This window comes from Mustela nigripes, chromosome 5 (genome assembly GCF_022355385.1).
Source record: "Mustela nigripes isolate SB6536 chromosome 5, MUSNIG.SB6536, whole genome shotgun sequence".
Lineage (NCBI taxonomy): Eukaryota > Metazoa > Chordata > Mammalia > Carnivora > Mustelidae > Mustela > Mustela nigripes.
The window spans coordinates 26518945-26525642 of NC_081561.1; the positions used below are offsets into that span (position 1 = coordinate 26518945).

Genomic DNA, 6698 nt, shown 5'->3' on the forward strand with positions numbered 1-6698 from the left:
ATTCCCCGTGTCTGGCTCTCACTATGAGATACCATTAAATAGTTGTTGGCCTAAGTCACCAGTTTTGGGAGCAGTTGGTTATGCAGCAGTAGGCAACTTGGAACACCCCCAGGGCAGCCACCGGTGTGAGTAAAGCGAGGGGTAGAAGCAAGAATGTGGAGGGCGAGGAGATCTGACCCACCTGCTCACAGGCCTTGTGCAGCTCTCAGCTGCTCGTTTTTGATCTGGGACATGGAATTTCTATCCAGCGGTGATTCAAGCTGGAACTCCTGAGCTTATCCCTTGATTGGTCTGCTAGAACCCAGCTCATCATGGGCAGTTCCCAACGCCCCCATGGATACTCGCTGTCCCATGTCAGGAGCCCTGTCTCTGCTAAAGCCCAGTAGTGGGCCAGGAGCTCTCCCCTAATAGGACATGCCTCTTTGCAGTAGACAGCACGGCTTGATCAGGAACCTGGGGTGTGTGTCGTGCCTCTCTGTTGGGGCCTTACCAGCAGGAACACCACTCTGCCTCTTGTCCCACCTCGGTGACCTCTACAGCCTGGGCGTCTCTTGGCAGTGGTGGAGCTCCTCCAGAGCCCCGTTCTGTTCTGGGCTCCAGTCAGTCCCTGGAAATGGTCTCGTGAACGCAAACGTTGCCTCTGGAATAGAAGGAGGGTGTCCAGGCATTAGTGGTGTTACCATCAACTGGGTTAAATATGACAAGGAATAATCTGTCCTTTACCTTAGAGCAATGACCTGGCATGCTCCAGACCACTGGCCCTCTAGAAACTTCAGGGATGTGGAGGGCCTTGAAACATAACAGGGTTTCTCTCCCAATCTCAGGAGCACACTGCCTTACCAACACCACCAACATATTCACCAATTCTGGCTCATCCTGCTCGTGTAATTATATATCATCAATCTGGTGGAACCAAGTGAGGTTCTGTGGCATGTCCAGTAAGCCCATCCCAGAGGCCGCCCGAGCTGCCTCATATTTTCTCATGAGAGCAGTTAGATTTTCAGGCATTTTGCAAACCACTTGTTAAAACAGCCATTATTAAAAACAAGTCATTATAAACTTATAAGTTGTATTAAAAGCAAAGATAATATTTTAAAGTGATCATTTCCTGATTTTTACTATATTCTGTTTTGGTTTTTTCCTTTTTTTTGATTTTATTTGTATTTATTTTATGCAGAATTTACTCCCAGGCCATACACTGTTGCTTCTTCAGTTCTTCTGGGACAGCTTTTTCTTCTGGGCAGCCTCCTCTTCTGCTTCAGGAGCAATCTGCTCTTTCTCAGTAAGGATCATCTCAGTGTGGCAGGGAGAGCTCACGTGTGGTTGAATCTGACCATGAACCCAGTAACTTCTGTGCCACATCTTGGGGCTTTGTTCACCTGGATGTGCTCAGGGGGCCAGAGAATCTACTAAACTCTTAAGCTCAGCATTACTCTCTGCAGTTTTGGGCGCCTGGGTGGCTCAGTGGGTTAAGCCGCTGCCTTCAGCTCAGGTCATGATCTCAGAGTCCTGGGATCGAGTCCCACATCGGGCTCTCTGCTCAGCAGGGAGCCTGCTTCCTTCTCTCTCTCTCTGCCTGCCTCTCAGTGTACTTGTAATTTCTCTCTGTCAAATAAATAAATAAAATCTTAAAAAAAAAAAAAAAAAAAGATTACTCTCTGCAGTTTTAAGCGTGTGCAGTAAAATCTGGCACTCTTTTTGGGCCACTGGCCCTATGTCCACCCCACTGTTTGGCCTGGCGACACCTCCCAACACCACCATTGTACCCAGGGAGCGGTGCACGCTGCTTCTGCAGTGACATCCTTCAGATACTTGGTGGCTTTCTTGATACGCATATTTCTGATGGCCTGGGCAGTTTCAGGTGTGATCTTAAAGTGAACACAAAGATTCGAGCTTCTTCATTTGCATCATTTTGTAGGGTTTTCTGGGTCAAGTGAATAGTGAACTATTTTCAGAGATAACATCAGACTGCTTATGGGATGAGCTATATTTTATGCTAAACTATGCTTATCGACATCTATTATGTCTGTATGATTAAAAAATACTATAATACACTGCATGGGGGTGGGTTACTGTATACAGCTCTTCAAATCTGCATTTTCAATAAAGTTACACTTTTATTGGAAGCTTAAAATCAGGTGTGGTAGAAAAAGGAACACTACAGAAATCACCAAACAGGACAAACCACACTTTTCTTCCTGTAGTTCCAGCACATGCTGTCCACGTCCCTTTGGGCCACATTATGATGCCAGAATTATGATATAGTATAGAATCTATGAGGGCAGAAATGAGATCTAATCAGGCCAAACTAAAAAATGCTATGAATGAGGGCACCTGGGTGGCTCAGTGGGTTGAGCCGCTGCCTTCAGCTCGGGTCGTGGTCTCAGGGTCCTGGGATCGGGTCCCGCATCGGGCTCTCTGCTCAGCGGGGAGCCTGCTTCCCTCTCACTCTCTGCCTGCCTCTCTGCCTACTTGTGATCTATCTCTGTCAAATGAATAAATGAAATATTTTTTAAAAATGCTATGAATAAGATTCAGTCTTAACTGAATACTCTAACAGACAGGGAAAAAGATGCAGAGTGATCTAGAAAATAAGCTGAAGAAAGGAAGGAGGCCAAGGAAGATAGGGATAAACCGCTAGAAGTCCATGAGATCAGACTTGGATCAGATATTATGAAACATTCTAATGTCAGAATTATTAGGATCCCTGAAGGGGTGGAGAGAGAGGTCTAGAAGATATACCGAGAAAATCATAGCTGAGAACTTCTTTAACCTGGAGAAGGAAACAAGCATTCATGTCCAAGAGACAGAGAAGACCCCTCCTAAAATCAATAAAAACAGACCAACACTCCAGCACAGAATAATAAAACTTGCAAATCTTAGAGCCAAGGAAGCTACCCTAGAGCAGGTAGGGGGAAAAGATTGCTTACATACAGAAGGAAGAACATCAGAATAGTGTTAGACCTGTCCACAGAGACCTGGCAAGCCAGAAAGGGCTGGCAGGACATATTCAGCATACTGAATGAGAAGAACATGCAGCCAAGGATACCTTACTCAACAAGGCTGTCACTTAGAACAGAGAGAGAGAGACAAAGAGCTTCCAGGACCAGCAGAAACTGAAAGAATATGTGACCACCAAGCCATCCCTGCAAGAAATTTTAAGGGGGAATTCTATAAAAGAAAAAAGACCCCAATAGCAACACAGACCACAAATTTAGAGACAATCTATAGATACAGGGACTTTACAGGCAATATGATGGCACTAAACTCATATCTTTCAGTAGTTATCCTCAATAAGAATGGCCTAAATGCTCCCATGAAATTGGACACAAAGACAGGATCCATTCATATACTGTCTACAAGAGACTCATTTTGAAACTAAAGACACCTCCAGATTGAAAGTGAGGGGATGGAGCACCATTTGCCATGCCAATGGACCTCAAAAGAAAGTACGGGTAGCAATTCTCAAATCAAACAAGTTAGATTTTAATCCAAAGACTGTAGTAAGAGATGTAGAGGGATACTATATCATACTTAAAGGGTCTACCCAAGTAGAAGACCTAACAATTGTAAATATCTATGTCTCCAACATAGGAGCAGCCAACTATTAACCAAAATTAAGAATCATATTGAAAATAATACACAATAGTAGGAGACCTCAACACTCTACTCTCAGCAATGGACAGATCATTTATGCAGAACAACAAACAAGAGCTTTCAAAGAAATACTAGACCAGAGGGACTTAGTAGATATGTACAGAGCATTCCACCCTAAAACAACAGAATACTCATTCTTCTCAAGTACACATGGAACTTTCTCCAGAATAGAACACATACTGGGTCACAAATCAGGGCACAACTGACATCAAAAGACAGAGACTATTCCCTGCATATTTTCAGACTACTATGCTTTGAAACTGGAACTCAACCACAGGAAGAAATTTGGAAGGAACTCAAACACTTGGAAGTAAAGAACACCCTGCTCAAGAATGATTAGGTCAACCAGGAAATTAAAGAACTTAAACAATTCATGGAAACCAATGACAATGAGAACTCACTGGTCCAAAACCTATGGGATACTGCAAAGGTAGTCCAAAGAGGGAAATACATAGTCATCCAAGCCTCTCTCAAAAAAATTAGAATAATCCCAAATGCACAAGCTAAGCTTACACTTAAAGATCCTGGAGAAAGAACAGAAAATAAGACCTAAACCAAGAAGGAGAAGAGAAATAATAAAGATCAGTACAGAAATAAATGAAACAGAAACCAGAAAAAAGTAAAAGAGATCAATGAAACTAGAAGCCGGTTCTTTGAAAGAATTGGTAAGATCAATAAACCTCCGGCCAGACATATCCAAAGAAAAAGGGAAGGACCCAAATCAATAAAATCATAAATCAGCAACTTCTCTCACAACATGTCTCCAAAGGCAAGGGAAACAAAAGCAAAACTAAACTTTTGGTACTTCATCAAGATAAAAAATCTTCTCCACAGCAAAGCAGTCAACAAAACAAAGAGGCAGCCCATGGAATGGGAGAAGATACTTGCAAATGACACTACAGACAAAGGGCTGGTATCCAAGATATATAAAGAATTTCTGAAACTCAAAACCCAAAAAAACAAATAATCCACTCAAAAAATGGGCAGAAGGGGGCAACTGGCAGGCTCAGTTGTTAAGTGTTTGCCTTCAGCTCAGGTCCTGATCCCAGGGTCCCAGGATCAAGCCCTGCAATGGGCTTCCTGCTCAGTGGGAAGCCTCCTTCTCTCTCTCTGTCACTTCCCCTGCTTGTGTTCCCTCTCTTGCTGTGTCTATCAAATAAATGAAAACAATCTTTTTAAAAAATGGACAGAAGACATGAACAGACACTTCTCTAAAAAAAACATACAAATGGCTAATAAACTCAAGAAAAAAATGTTCAACCTCACTAGTCATCAGGGAAATACAAATCAAAACCACACTGAGATACCACCTTACACCAGTGAGAAGGGCAAAAAATAACAAAGCAAGAAACAACAAATGTTGGAGAAGTTGCAGAGAAAGGGGAACCCTCTTACCTGTTGGTGGGAATGCAAGTTGGTGCAGCCACTTTGGAGAACAGTGTGGAGCTTCCTCAAAAAATTGTAAAAAATAGAGCTACTCTATGACCCAGCAATTGCACTATGGGGTACTTACCCCAAAGATACAGATGTAGTGAAAAGAAGGGGCACTTGTACCCCAATGTTCATAGCAGCAATGGCCATGATAGCCAAACTGTGGAAGGAGCCGAGATGCCCTTCAAGAGACGAATGGTTAAAGAAGATGTGGTCCATTTATACAGTGGACTACTACTCCGCCATCAGAAAGGATGAACACCCACCATTTGCATCGAACACGGACGGGACTGGAGGGGATTGTGCTGAGTGAAATAAGTCAGGCAGAGAAAGACAATTATCACAGGTTTCACCCACATGTGGAAGATAAGGAATAGTGCAGAGGACCACGAGAGAAGGAGGAAACCTGAACGGAAAGGAATTAGCGGGGGAGACAAACCACGAGAGACTGTGGACTCTGGGAAACAAACTTGAGGGTTTAGCAAAGGGCGGTGCGGGGCTGGGGTAGTTGGGGGACAAGGATTTGATGAGCACTGGGTGTTACCCGCGACCGATGAGTCACTGGAGGCTACATCAAAAACCAATGTCCTATATGCTGGCTAACTGAATTTAAATTACAAAAAGAAGACGAAAGGTATACACACGACAGGAAGTCACTTCCCCTACGAAATCCGAAAGCACTTCCTCCACCAGGTGAACAACAGTTAGGATCACAAGGTTAAGCTTCTGTGATCTGTTTCCTCAAAACCCACAAACCCAGTCTAATCAGGAACATACCAGCGACTCCCCTTGCGGAACATTCTACATTCACAGAATCTGGTGTGCCTGTCCAGAGGCCACCTGCCCCGGGCGGTGCCTGTGGCTCTCCAGGACCGTGAGGGCTCAGGAGACACTGCCCTGGGAGCCACGGTGGCTCCCACGTCTCTGGTCCTTGTCGAGTCTGACCGTCAAGTACGTGTCACAGCTGGAAGGAAGGGGACTGCCGCACCTGTCTGCGCCGTGGCTGTTCCGGCCAGTGCCACACTCAGGGCTTAGTGGGCCACCACGGTCTCGGCAGGCTACGAGGCTGTGGGCAAGGAGGCGCCGCAACTCCCAGACGCGGAGCATCGCAACCCCCACGGACCTGTCCGTTCCCAGCAGCACAGTCCGCTCAGCACCTGGCGGAGGGGGTGTCACGGCCCAGGCCGGACGGGGCGGAAGGATCCGAGATGCCTGCGGCGATGGTGGGCGGCCAAGGGCTCGTCCTAACACCTGGACGTGACGGCTGACCCATCCCCAGCTGGCCCCTGAGACGGGACAAAGGGTTCAACCGGTGCCAGGGGAGCCCAGCTGCCCCGAGAAGACAGCTCTCGCAGGCTGGCTGGTCACTGCGCCCAGGCCCGAGCAAACCCAGCGGTGTCCGCGGGGTGCCTGCCCCGCGGGTCGGGCCGCGCAGGCGCAGTGGGGCCGGCAGCCCCCTACCCCGGGGCCCCGCACCCTCCGCAGCCCCCCTCCCTCGGGGCCCCGCACCCTCCGCAGCCCCCCTCCCCCCGGGCCCCGCACCCTCCGCGGCCCCCCTCCCCCGGGGCCCCGCACCCTCCGCGGCCCCCCTCCCCCGGGGCCCCGCACCC

The 6698-nt window shown here is 47.1% G+C and overlaps 1 long non-coding RNA gene across 1 annotated transcript in view; it reads right to left on the reverse strand.

The window, feature by feature from the left end:
• Positions 1-537: 537 nt before the first annotated feature.
• Positions 538-6698, reverse strand: part of LOC132017732 (uncharacterized) — a 25084-nt gene continuing 18923 nt past the window's right edge. Inside the window, exon 3 of the long non-coding RNA XR_009404392.1 lies at positions 538-640. This is a non-coding gene — a long non-coding RNA (uncharacterized LOC132017732). The remainder of the gene's footprint in view (positions 641-6698) is intronic.